This window comes from Mesoplodon mirus (genome assembly GCF_964341445.2).
Source record: "Mesoplodon mirus genome assembly, chromosome: 2".
In the NCBI taxonomy this organism is placed as follows: domain Eukaryota; kingdom Metazoa; phylum Chordata; class Mammalia; order Artiodactyla; family Ziphiidae; genus Mesoplodon; species Mesoplodon mirus.
In genome coordinates this window covers 145027397-145041145 of record NC_138977.1, presented here as the reverse complement: position 1 = coordinate 145041145, position 13749 = coordinate 145027397, and positions in this window count along the sequence as shown.

Here is a 13749-nt window from a genome sequence, read left to right as displayed (position 1 = left end):
GTTCACCTATGAAGCCATTCGGTCCTGGACTTTTGTTTGTTGGGAATTTTTAAATTACTGATGCAATTTTGTTAGTGGTAGTTGGTCTGTTCATATTCTCTATTTTTCCATGGTTCAGTCTTGGGAGATTGTAGATTTCTAGGAATTTGTCCATTTCTTCTAGGTTATCCATTTTATTGGCATGGTAGTCTCTTATGATCCTTTGTATTTCTGTGGTGTCGATTGTAACTCATCCTTTTTCATTTCTGATTTTATTGATTTGGGCCCTCTCCCTTTCTTTCTTGATGAGTCTAGCTAAAGGTTTATCAATTTTTTTTATCTTGTTCAAGAACCAGCTCTTAGTTTCATTGATCTTTTATATTATTTTTTAGTCTCTATTTCATTTATTTCTGCTGTGACTTTTATGATTTCTTCTACTAACTTTGGGTTTTGTTTGTTCTTCTTTTTCTAGCTCCTTTAGGTGTAAGGTTAGATTGTTTGAGATTTTTCTTGTTTCCCAGGATAAGCTTGTATTGCTATTAACTTAGAACTGCTTAACCTCTTAGAACTGTTTTTGCTGCATCCCATAGATTTTGGATCATTGTGTTTTCATTTGTCTCCAGATAGTAGGAAATGCACTACTCTAAGAATACGTACCTGCTTCAGCGCTCTTGGGATCAGAATAAGAGTAATCATATTTTCTCAAGGGATTAAGATTACAAAGTTTATAAATGGCAGAACTGTGATTAAATCCAAGCAGTGTCAATTCAGCTCTGTGCCTGAACTTAAAATCCCCTGAGGAGGAAACAGCTTCCCATGTCCAAAATCATTTGGGTGCATCTGTGGTCAGGGAGAACTTCCTGAGTGGAGTAATATCCAGGTTGAGACCTGAAGAAACACTATACTATAGTGATTGAGAGCCTGTGCTCTAGACGCACAATGCTGGAGCTGGTATCCCTGCTTTGCTACTTACTAAATCTCCCTAACCTTTAGTTTCCTTGTCTGTGTAATGGGGAATATACTACTATATCTATCTATAGGTTTGTTGTGAGCACAGGATGAGGTAATCCATGTAAAGTGCTTTACACAATGCTGGGCACATAATGTGCACTCAGAAAAGCTTAACTATACATACACTTGATTGGTAACAAAGATAAAAATGAAATTCCTAGCCCATTATCCATTTTTCCAAACCCCTCGATATCCCATGAGAGAAGAAGACCTAAATGGTGGTCTGGGGGCTGGGGATGAGAGAGGTTTCTTTCTACTTTGAATAGCTCAGATATCATTAAGCCTTGCTTGCCAGAAAATAAATTAGCCAACCAGCAGGTGTTTATGATATGATAACAGAAACTAAAACAGGACAGAACATAAACTGGATGTGGTCCTAGCCCTCGAGAAGCCAAGGATACCATGAACGGAGGTTCACACAGTTGTTACACAAATGCACTGTTGGTGGTGATGTGTGAGATTCTGGGTAGAGGCTAAAAGGAGGTACTTTAAGGTGGCATCATGGAGATGATGAAACAGTTGTTATATGAAGCAGATGGAGAAGACCTACTGTGAGTCAAAGAAGCTGTTCTCTGCACCTAGGATATTATGGTAAAATTTATGATAAAATTACTAGAGACCTAATGAGAAAGATTTTATAGTCTGTGCTTCTCTCTCTCTGTCGTACACACACACACACACACTTACAGGATTCTCTATCTGAAGTATCTCTCGATCCCTCCTTTCTCTACGTCCCTCCCCTTGCTTGACTAACCCTGGCAGAGTGTTCAGGTCTCAACTTTTGGTCTTCTTTCAGGAAGTCATCCCTGACCATGGGCTGGGCTAGTTCTTTTCCTCTGTGCCCTAATATCCTCTGGTTACCTCTGTCAAATCTATTTTCATTGTTTATTGCTGTGTAACAAATTACCACAAATGTAGCACTTGAAACAATTTTATTTTCTCACAGTTTCTGTGGGTCAGGATCTAAGGCCAAGATCAAGATGTTGGCTGGCTGTGTCCTCATCTGGAGGCTTGACTAGGGAGAATTAGGCTTCCAAGCTCCCTCGTGTTGTGGCAGAATTCATTTCCTTACAGCTGTAAGACTGAAGTCCCTGTTTTCTTAATAGCTGTTAACTGGGCCCACTCTCAGGTCAGGTCCTTGACACATGGCCCTCTCTACAACACGGCAGTTTGCTTCTTCAAGACCGGCAGGAGAATCTTTCTTCTCAGTCTTCGAAGACTCAGTCTTATGTAACATTACATAATCGCAGGAATGACTACCCATTACCTTTGACATATAATGTAACCTAATCAAGAGAGGGACTTCCCCCTCATATTCACAAATCCTGCCCATACTTAAGGGGAAGGGATTGTACAAGGCGTGTACACCAGGGGTAGGGGATCTTGGGGAATCTCAGAATTCTGCCTACCAAAACATCCTTTATCACACTGAATTATAATTACCAGCTTACTGAGATTTCAGAGAGACTGTATCATGGTAACCCTGTAGCTTACGGTTTGTATACTGTTTGGCAGATACTGCGCTCTCAAGAGATATCAGTGGCTTTATAAATTTGATAGATCAGTTTGGATAGTTGACAGCATGGAGGCCCAAAGAGGAAAGATTTTAATAATCTATACATTTAGTGGAATCATAAGTGAAAAGATGCTATTGAAGGGCAAGGAAGAACAGAGATATTATGAACTAAATCCAGAGTCTGCAGAATCTGTGAATGAAGATGGTATCATTGCTTGTGGTGATGGAGAAACGGGATGCTGTATTTCTGGAGTTGGTGGCTATGTGACACTCAATTAGCAATGTGTGGTCAATTATATTGCATTTGGTGTTGAATAGGTAAGAATGAGCAGTTCCCAGTAATTGTGTTACTGTGTGGAAGGCCATCATGATATTCATTGCTTTAAAAAAAGTTGAGCTTTTCTTCTGATTAAGGCACAGTTAAATATTACTGGAGAATGTATCAGGGCTGAATCAAGTAAATATAGGGAATTTAAAGATGAGAATTGATTTACTTAGATGATGGAAGAGCTGAGAAGCCAAACAGGGGACAGTAAGGCAACATTAGGAAGCTGCTATCATCTAGGTGTGCAAAAGGAGAGGGTGATCATATAGGGGTTTGGGGGCCAGGGTTACAGAACTGGGATCATGGAGGAGAGTTGCTGTCTCCAGAGATGCTGGCTGACTCAGAAGAGGAGGAATGCCCTGGCTTCTCCCTTCCTCCCACTCTTTAATCTCACCTAGTGTTTCCTATTAATGGAACCCAGCTGGAGGCAGTTGATGAGGGAACAGGGAATTGCAGGCAGCAGGCATTAGCCCTCTTCCTCTTGAGTCTCCTAGTCTGGAGATAAGAAATGGACCTGAAGGGGCTTCCCTGGTGGCGCAGTGGTTGAGAGTCCGCCTGCCGATGCAGGGGACACGGGTTCGTGCCCCGGTCTGGGAAGATCCCACATGCCGCGGAGCTGCTGGGCCTGTGAGCCGTGGCCACGGAGCCTGTGTGTCCGGAGCCTGTGCTCCACAACGGGAGAGGCCACAACAGTGAGAGGCCCCCCCCACCAAAAAAAAGAAAGAAATGGACCTGAGGGCAAATAAACTCAAAATTGGCACAGGGACATAAAGATAAATGTCAAGAATCTGTCCTCAAGGGGCTTACATTGCAGTAGAGGAAAGGAGACATACGTAGAGGTAACCATTATACAGGAGAGACCAATACTTTCTGGCATAAAAATTGCTGACCTTTGGTAATGGCATCTGGGTGGCATGATTAATTAAAAAACAACTGAAACCAACTGAAAAACAAGATTTTGGGTACTCAAAATGGAGTTTGTGTAAAGAATTAAATCAGGTATTGATTAGACTTTTATTTCACACTTTAATCAGCAAAAACAAGTAAATTTTAGAAGAAAATTTGGAATATATGTATGGCTAAGGTGAGATGATTTAAAGAAAGAAAGGAAACCAAGAAACTATAAGATGGATAGACATAATTTATTATGCAAAATATTGTTAAAGTACGGCAAAATACCATAAACCATAAAGTCAGAATACATATGCTAAATGAGAAAGAATGTTTGTAATAAATGATACAAAAAGAGTCAATACTTGCAACGTGCCTTCAAAGTAAGAAAAAGGCAAACAACCAAATAGAAATGTTATCAAAAGTATTGGCAATTCACACAGCAAAGTAAGATAGTATGATTCCGTTTTTGTAAAGAAAGGCTTTATCAAAAAGTCCTCCATGTGTGATTTATAAAAATGGAGATAAATTTGAAAGGTTGCATATCTGGCTGGCTTCTTGTGTTAGTTACTGGCAGGGAGGAGCAGAGGGGTGTGGGCTAGAGATCAGGTAATGGGGAGACAAACAAAAGAAAAAGGAGTAAATAAGAAAAGTTTGAACCACACGTACAGCATAGATATGGTGCCATTTCTGTAAAATAGTATAAGTACATGGCTATACCTGTATGTTTATATACTTCTTCCACTGATCCACTCTAGTCCAAGCACCATCAGCTCTCACCTCGATTCCAACTACAGTCTTCTCCCTATTCCACACTTTCCTTCTTACAGTCCATCCCCCAAGCAGCAGCCGGAGTGGGTCTTTGAAAAGAAATCAGATCACGAGCCTCCTCTGATCAATACTCTCCGGCGGCTTTCCATTGCAATCAGAGTAGAATCTGGCCCCTGTAACTTCTCTAACCTCATGACACACTACTCTCCCCTTCCCTCGGGACACTGGTCCTCTGTCCTCACTGTTAGTCAGATACTCTCCCGTCTCACAACTTTAATAGCATAGCCGACCCCTTTGTCCAGATGTCCCCATCTTCCTGCTCTCACCACCACACCTTTGCTCAAATGTTACCACATCAAAAAGGATTTTCCTTGATGATCTCATCTAAAATAACATCTTCACTCTCTAATGTTAATACCCTTCTTTATTTTTCTTCATTGAAACTATTACTACCAGACATATGACTAGAGTAAAAGCACCTTGAGGACACAGACTGTGAGTCACAGGGCACACAGTAGGCACTCAAAAATTATTTGCTGAATGAAGGAATGAATGAATAAATGAATGGGGATGCTTGGGGAAGGATAGTTAGCAAAATTTTAACAGTGATACGTTTTAGTTGCTATTTGCTTTTTTTTAAGTTTTGAATTTTATTTTATGTATTTTTTTATACAGCAGGTTATTATTAGTTATCCATTTCATACATATTAGTGTATACATGTCAATCCCAATCTCCCAGTTCATCACAACACCAGCCCGCACCCCCCCACCACGTTCCCCCCTTGGTGTCCATACGTTTGTTCTCTACATTTGTGTCTCTATTTCTGCCCTGCAAACGGTTGATCTGTACCGTTTTTTCTAGGTTCCACATATATGTGTTAATATATATTTGTTTTTCTCTTTCTGACTTGCTTCACTCTGTATGACAGTCTCTAGATCCATCCACGCCTCTACAAATGACCCAATTTCGTTCCTTTTTATGGCTAAGTAATTGTATTGTATATATGTACCACTCTTCTTTATCCATTCATCTGTCAATGGACATTTAGTTTGCTTCCATGTCCTGGCTATTGTAAAAAGAGCTGCAGTGAACATTGGGGTGCATGTGTCTTTTTTTTTTTAACATCTTTATTGGAGTATAATTGCTTTACAATGGTGTGTTAGTTTCTGCTTTATAACAAAGTGAATCAGTTATACATATACATATGTTCCCATATTTCTTCTCACTTGCGTCTCCTTCCTTCCCACCCTCCCTATCCTACCCCTCTAGGTGGTCACAAAGCACCGAGCTGATCTCCCTGTGCCATGCGGCTGCTTCCCACTTGCTATCTATTTTACGTTTGGTAGCGTATATATGTCCATGCCACTCTCTCACTTTGTCACAGCTTACCCTTCCCCCTCCCCGTATCCTCAAGTCCATTCTCTAGTGGGTCTGTGTCTTTATTCCCATCTTACCCCTAGGTTCTTCATGACACTTTTTCCCCTTAGATTCCATATATATGTGTTAGCATACAGTATTTGTTATGCTCTTTCTGACTTACTTCACTCTGTATGACAGACTCTAGGTCCATCCACCTCACTACAAATAACTCGATTTCGTTTCTTTTCATGGCTGAGTAATATTCCGTTGTGTATATGAGCCACATCTTTATCCATTCATCTGATGATGGACACTTAGGTTGCTTCCATCTCCTGGCTATTGTAAATAGAGCTGCAATGAACATTTTGGTACATGACTCTTTTTTTTTTTTTTTTTTTTTTTTTTTTGCAGTACACAGGCCTCTCACTGTTGTGGCCTCTCCCGTTGAGGAGCACAGGCTCCGGACGCGCAGGCTCAGTGGCCATGGCTCACGGGCCCAGCTGCTCCGTGGTATGTGGGATCCTCCTGGACCTGGGCACGAACCTGTGTCCCCTGCATCGGCAAGCGGACTCTCAACCACTGCACCACCAGGGAAGTCCCCCATGACTCTTTTTGAATTATGGTTTTCTCAGGGTATATGCCCAGTAGTGGGATTGCTGGGTCATATGGTAGTTCTATTTGAAGTTTTTTTTTGTTTTTGTTTTTGGCGGTACGTGGGCCTCTCACTGTTGTGGCCTCTCCCATTGCGGAGCACAGGCTCCGGACGCGCAGGCCCAGCGGCCATGGCTCATGGGCCCAGCTGCTCCGCAGCACGTGGAATCCTCCCGGACCGGGGCACGAACCCGCATCCCCTGCATCGGCAGGTGGACTCTCAACCACCACGCCACCAGGGAAGCCCTATTTGTAGTTTATTAAGGAACCTCCATACTGTTCTCCATAGTGGTTGTATCAATTTACATTCCCACCAGCAGTGCAAGAGGGTTGCCTTTTCTCCACACCCTCTCCAGCATTTGTTGTTTGTAGATTTTCTGATGATGCCCATTCTAACTGGTGTGAGGTGATACCTCATTGTAGTTTTGATTGGCATTTCTCTGATGATTGGTGATGTTGAGCGGCTTTTCATGTGCTTCTTGGCCATCTGTATGTCTTCTTTGGAGAAATGTCTATTTGCGTCTTCTGTCCATTTTTTGACTGGGTTGTTTGTTTTTTTAGTATTGAGCTGCATGAGCTGTTTGTATATTTTGGAGATAATCCTTTGTCCATTGCTTCCTTTGCAAATATTTTCTCCCATTCTGAGGGTTGTCTTTTCATCGTGTTTGTAGTTTCCTTTGCTGTGCAAAAGCTTTGAAGATTCATTAGGTTCCATTTGTTTATTTTTGTTTTTATTTCCATTACTCTAGAGGTGGATCAAAAAAGATCTTGCTATGATTTATGTCAAAGAGTATTCTTCCTATGTTTTTCTCTAAGAGTTTTATAGGGTCTTGTCTTACATTTAGGTCTCTAATCCATTTTGAGCTTATTTTTGTGTATGGTGTTAGGGAGTGTTTTAATTTCATTCTTTTACATGTAGCTGTCCAGTTTTCCCAGCACCGCTTTTGAGGGGACTGTGTTTTCTCCATTGTATATCCTTGTTTTCTTTGTCATAGATTAGTTGACCATAGGTGTGTGGGTTTATCTCTGGGCTTTCTATCCTGTTCCACTGATCTATATTTCTGTTTTTGTGCCAGTACCATGTTGTCTTGATTACTGTATCTTTGTAGTATAGTCTGAAGTCAGAAAGTCTGATTCCTCCAGCTCTGTTTTTTTCCATCACGACCGCTTTAGCTATTTGGGGTCTTTTGGTCTCCATACAAATTTTAACATTGTTTTGGTCTAGTTCTGTAAAATATTCCATTGGTGGGCTTCCCTGGTGGCACAGTGGTTGAGAGTCCACCTGCCGATGCAGGGGACACGGGTTCGTGCCCCGGTCCGGGAAGATCCCGCACGCCGCGGAGAGGCTAGGCCCGTGAGCCATGGCCACTGAGCCTGTGTGTCCAGAGCCTGTGCTCCGCAATGGGAGAGGCCACAACAGTGAGAGACCCGTGTACCGCAAAAAAATAAAAAATGCCATTGGTAATTTGATAAGGATTTCATTGAATCTGTAGATTGCTTTGGGTAGTATAGTCATTTTCACAATATTGATTCTATCAATCCAAGAACGTGGTATATCTCTCCATCTGTTTGTATCATCTTTAATTTCTTTCATCAGTGTCTTATTTTTTTCTGCATACTGATCTTTTGTCTCCCTTGGTAGGTTTATTCCTAGGTATTTTATTTTTTTTGTTACAATGGTAAATGGGAGTGTTTCCTTAATTTCTCTTACAGATTTTTCATCATTAGTGTATAAGAATGCAAGAGATTTCTGTGCATTCACTTTGTATGCTGCAACTTTACCAGATTCACTGATTAGCTCTAATAGTTTTCTAGTAGCATCTTTAGGATTCTCTATGTATAGTATCATGTCATCTGCAAACAGTGACAGTTTTACTTCTTCTTTTCCAATTTGTATTCCTTTACTTTCTTTTTCTTCTCTGATTGCTGTGGTTAGGACTTCTAAAATGATGTTGAATAATAGTGGTGAGAGTGGACATCCTTGACTTGTTCCTGATCTTAGAGGAGATGCTTTCAGTTTTTCACCATTGAGAATGATGTTTGCTGTGGGTTTGTCGAATATGGCCTTTATTATGTTGAGGTAGCTTCCCTCTATGCCAACTTTCTGGGGAGTTTTTCTCACAAATGGGTGTTGAACTTTATCAAAAGTTTTTTCGGCATCTGTTGAGATCATATGGTTTTTCTTCTTCAATTTGTTAATATGGTGTATCACATTTTTGACTTGTGTATATTGAAGAATCCTTGCATCTGTGGGATAAATCTCACTTGATCATGGTTTATGATCCTTTTAATGTGTTGTTGGATTCTGTTTGCTAGTATTTTGTTGACAATTTTTGCATCTATATTCATCAGTGATATTGGTCTGTAATTTTCTTTTTTTGTAGTATCTTTGTCTGGTTTTGGTATCAGGGTGATGGTGGCCTCATAGAATGAGTTTGGGAGTGTTCCTTCCTCTGCAATTTTTTGGAAGAGTTTGAGAAGGATCGGTGTTAGCTCTTCTCTAAATGTTTGATAGAATTCACCTGTGAAGCCATCTGGTCCTGGACTTTTGTTTGTTGGAAGATTTTTAATCACAGTTTCAATTTCATTCCTTGTGATTGGTCTGTTCATATTTTCTGTTTCTTCCTGGTTCAGTCTTGGAAGGTTGTACCTCTCTAAGAATTTGTCCATTTCTTCCAGGTTGTCCATTTTATTGGCATAGCGTTGCTTGTAGTAGTCTCTTAGGATGCTTTGTATTTCTATGGTGTCTGTTGTAACTTCTCCTTTTTCATTTCTAATTTTATTGATTTGAGTCCTCTCCCTCTTTTTCTTAATGCATCTGGCTAATGGTTTATAAATTTATCTTCTCAAAGAACCAGCTTTTAGTTTTATTGATCTTTGCTATTGTGTGTTTGTTTCTATTTCATTTATTTCTGCTCTGATCTTTATGATTTCTTTCCTTCTACTAACTTTGGGTTTCATTTGCTCTTATTTCTCTAGTTCCTTTAGGTGTAAGGTTACATTGTTTATTTGAGATGTTTGTTGTTTCTTGAGGTAGGATTGTATTGCTATAAACTTCCCTCTTAGAACTGCTTTTGCTGCATCCCATAGGTTTTGGATCGTTGTGTTTTCATTGTCATTTGTCTCTACATATTTTTTGATTTCCTCTTTGATTTCTTCAGTAATCTCTTGGTTATTTAGTGACATATTGTTTAGCCTCCATGTGTTTGTGTTTTTTACTTTTTTTTTTTTTTTTTTTGCGGTATGCTGGCCTCTCACCGCCGCGGCCCCTCGCGTCGCGGAGCACAGGCTCCGAACATGCAGGCCCAGCAGCCATGGCTCACGAGCCCAGCCGCTCCGCAGCACATGGGATCCTCCTGGACCGGAGCACGAACCCGCGCCCCCTGCATCGGCAGGCAGACCCCCAACCACTGCGCCACCAGGGAAGCCCCATTTTTTACGATTTTATCCCTGTGATTGATTTGTAATCTCATTGTGTTGTGGTCAGAAAAGATGCTTGATATGATTTCAATTTTCTTAAATTTACTGAGGCTTGATTTGTGATCCAAGATGTGACTGATCCTGGAGAATGTTCCATGCACACTTGAGAAGAAAGTGTAATCTGCTGTTTTTGGATGGAATGTCCTATAAATATCAATTAAATCTATCTGGTCTGTTGTGTCATTTAAAGCTTGTGTTTCCTTATTAATTTTCTGTTTGGATAATCTGTCCATTGGTGTAAGTGAGGTGTTAAAGTCTCCCACTATTATTGTGTTATTGTCAATTTCCTCTTTTATAGCTGTTAGCAGTTGCCTTATGTGTTGAAGTGCTCCTATGTTGGGTGCATATATATTTATAATTGTTACATCTTCTTCTTGGATTGATCCCTTGATCGTTATGTAGTGTCCTTCTTTGTCTCTCGTAATAGTCTTTGTTTTGAAGTCTATTTTGTCTGATATGAGAATTGCTACTCCAGCTTTCTTTTGATTTTCATTTGCATGGAATATCTTTTTCCGTCCCTTCACTTTCATTCTGTACGTGTCCCTAGGTCTTAAGTTGGTCTCTTGTATACAGCATATATATGGGTCTTGTTTTTGTATCCATTCAGCAAGCCTGTGTCTTTTGGTTGGAGCATTTAATCCATTCACATTTAAGGTAATTATTGATATGTATGATCCTATTACTATTTTCTTAATTGTTTTGGGTTTGTTTTTGCAGGTCCTTTTCTTCTCTTGTGTTTCCCACTTAGAGAAGTTTGTTTAGTATTTGTTGTAGAGCCCGTTTGGTGGTGCTGAATTCTCTTAGCTTTTGCTTGTCTGTAAAGCTTTTGATTTCTCCATCGAATCTGGGTGAGATCCTTGCCGGGTAGAGTAATCTTGGTTGTCAGTTCTTCCCTTTCATCCCTTTAAGTATATCATGCCACTCCCTTCTGGCTTGTAGAGTTTCTGCTGAGAAATCAACTGTTAACCTTATAGGAGTTCCCTTGTAGGTTGTCATTTTTCCCTTGCTGCTTTCAATAATTTTTCTTTGTCTTTAATTTTTGCCAATTTGATAATTATGTGTCTCGTCATGTTTCTCCTTGGGTTTATCCTGTATGGATTCTCTGTGCTTCCTGGAATTGGGTGGCTATTTCCTTTCCCATGTTAGGGAAGTTTTAGACTATGATCTCTTCAAATATTTTCTTGGGTCCTTTCTCTCTCTTCTCCTTCTGGGACCCCTGTAATGTGAATGTTGTTGCGTTTAATGTCGTCCCAGAGGTCTCTTAGGCTGTCTTCATTTCTTTTCATTCTTTTTTCTTTTTACTGTTCCATGGCAGTGAATTCCACTATTCTTCCAGGTCACTTATCCATTCTTCTGCCTCATTTATTCTGCTATTGATTCCTTCTAATGTAGTTTTCATTCCAGTTATTGTATTGTTCATCTCTGTTTGTTTGTTCTTTAATTCTTCTAGGTCTTTGTTAAACATTTTTTGCATCTTCTCGATCTTTGCCTCCATTCTTTTTTTTTTTTTTTTTTGCGGTACGTGGGCCTCTCACTGTTGTGGCCTCTCCCATTGCGGAGCACAGGCTCCGGATGCGCAGGCTCAGCGGCCATGGCTCACGGGCCTAGCTGCTCCGCGGCATGTGGGATCTTCCCAGACTGGGGCACGAACCCATGTCCCCTGCATCAGCAGGCGGACTCTCAACCACTGCGCCACCAGGGAAGCCCTGCCTCCATTCTTTTTCCGAGGTCCTGGATCATCTTCACTCTCATTATTCTGAATTCTTTTTCTGGAAGGTTGCCTATCTCCACTTTATTTAGTTGTTTTTCTGTGGTTTTATCTTGTTCCTTCATCTGGTGCTTAGCCCTCTGACTTTTCATCTTGTCTATCCTTCTGTGAATGTGGTTTTTGTTCCACAGGCTGCAGGATTATAGTTCTTTGTGCTTCTGCTGTCTGCCCTCTGGTTACATGACTGAACCTTTTAATGGAAGTGTATGGTCCATTGACATTGTGCATATCGTCTGATACTTTTCATTTGTTTCCGTAATTTTTCCTCTTATTTTACTTTACTGTTTGCAATTTATTCTTATTTCCCTGGTTTGTTTAGGTTACTATTCTTTCCATTCCCCTTCACCCCTTTAAGCACTCCTATTCGGCTACTCGAAGTCAGACACATATTTCTCTGCTACTACTGTTTAAAAACGAGATACCTAGGTTTTTTGTCCCCAAACTTAAGCACAGGAGGAGCTATATTGACTCAGAACAGAGAAGTACAAAAGGTACAGCAGGATGAAGAAATTAATACTTCACTAGACTCTTGTTTTCTTTCTCCCTCCTCTCTGTTTTCTCTTGCTCTTTTTTTTTAGCTTTATTGAGGTATAATTGACAAATAAAGCTGTAATATATTTAAAGTGTACAATGTGATTCTTTGATATACGTATACATTGTGAAAGGAGAGACCGGCCTTTTTTTCTACGAAGGCATTCCACTTCTAATTATTATCCCACTCACTCCAACAAGATATGCCCGTAAGCATACTTTCACTTGCTTGTCTTCTCCACTGCATCCCACCAGATGAGAAATTTGGATTGTTTTTATTCCCCAATCTCTTCACCTCAATCTCACCTTGCCCCGTCCCTAATTTCTAGGTTTTGCTGAGGTAAACACTTCTAAACTCATTAGACTATCATTTTAAGAATTCTTATTTAGTACTTTTAAAAACACATTCCCATAGAGTCTACCATTATCTATTTAGATTTAAATACATATTTAGATTGTGTGTGTGTGTGCTGTACTAAAGTTCTCTTCCAGTTTTTTTGTTCAACTTGTCATTAATCTCCCCAGGAGCTGTATTTCACTGGCAACCTATATTTGATCTTTCTCTTTCAGGTTGTTATTTTTCTTGGTGTGGAGTTGAGTACAGACCTTGGAGTGTTAGTGGTTTCATTAGTGATAAGCAAGGCATCCTGTGTCTAACTCTCTGGAGGATTGTACAGCAGGTAGACAGCCAGACTCTATCCAGACAGCAGAGAGAATCTTCCTGCTCCTCTTTCCACTCACACTTTCCTGCCCTCAGAAATATTGAAATTTTAGCCTATTCCTTAGTCAGGCTAAGAAATGTAACAAGAGACCACGTCAACCTTCGATGCTTGGGGGTGCACAGAACTTTGAAGCTTTCCCCAGCATTCACCAAGTGTGAACTTCATCTTGAGGGTCTCTGAGTTTGGTTTTCAGACTCATGCTTGCCCCACGTTGGAAAGGGTCCAACATTATTTCCTTTGCCAAGGCCTTTTCAGAACTCAGTATCTTACTTATACTCAGTGGCTCACCATCACCAACTGCTGCTTGACGTAAGATAGGCAAATAGATTCAAATTAGGAATAGATAGGAAATAAGACATTTAGATTTGATTGCTATCTTTCCCAGAATCCTCTCAGAACAGAATTCTAGTTTTTAAAAAATCAATTAATTAATTTTATAAATCATTAGAATGTCTTTAAAATGGGGAAGTAAACAGAAATGAAAAAGAGCAGGATTTGGTCATGTGTAATATATAGATTGTGGTGGGAGTTATTTTTATTGACTGTCCAGAATCCTTCCAGTAACCAGTGCCTCTCCCCTGACCCAGCTCATGTAATTTGAGCCTTGATAAATCGCACTGTTAGGAATATCTGTTTTGCAAGTAACAGAAAAATCTAATATGGCTTATATAAAACATGGAATTTATTTACTATTATAGCTATCTTGAGCCAAGCAGACTTCGGGGAGGATAAATAGAGGTCTAT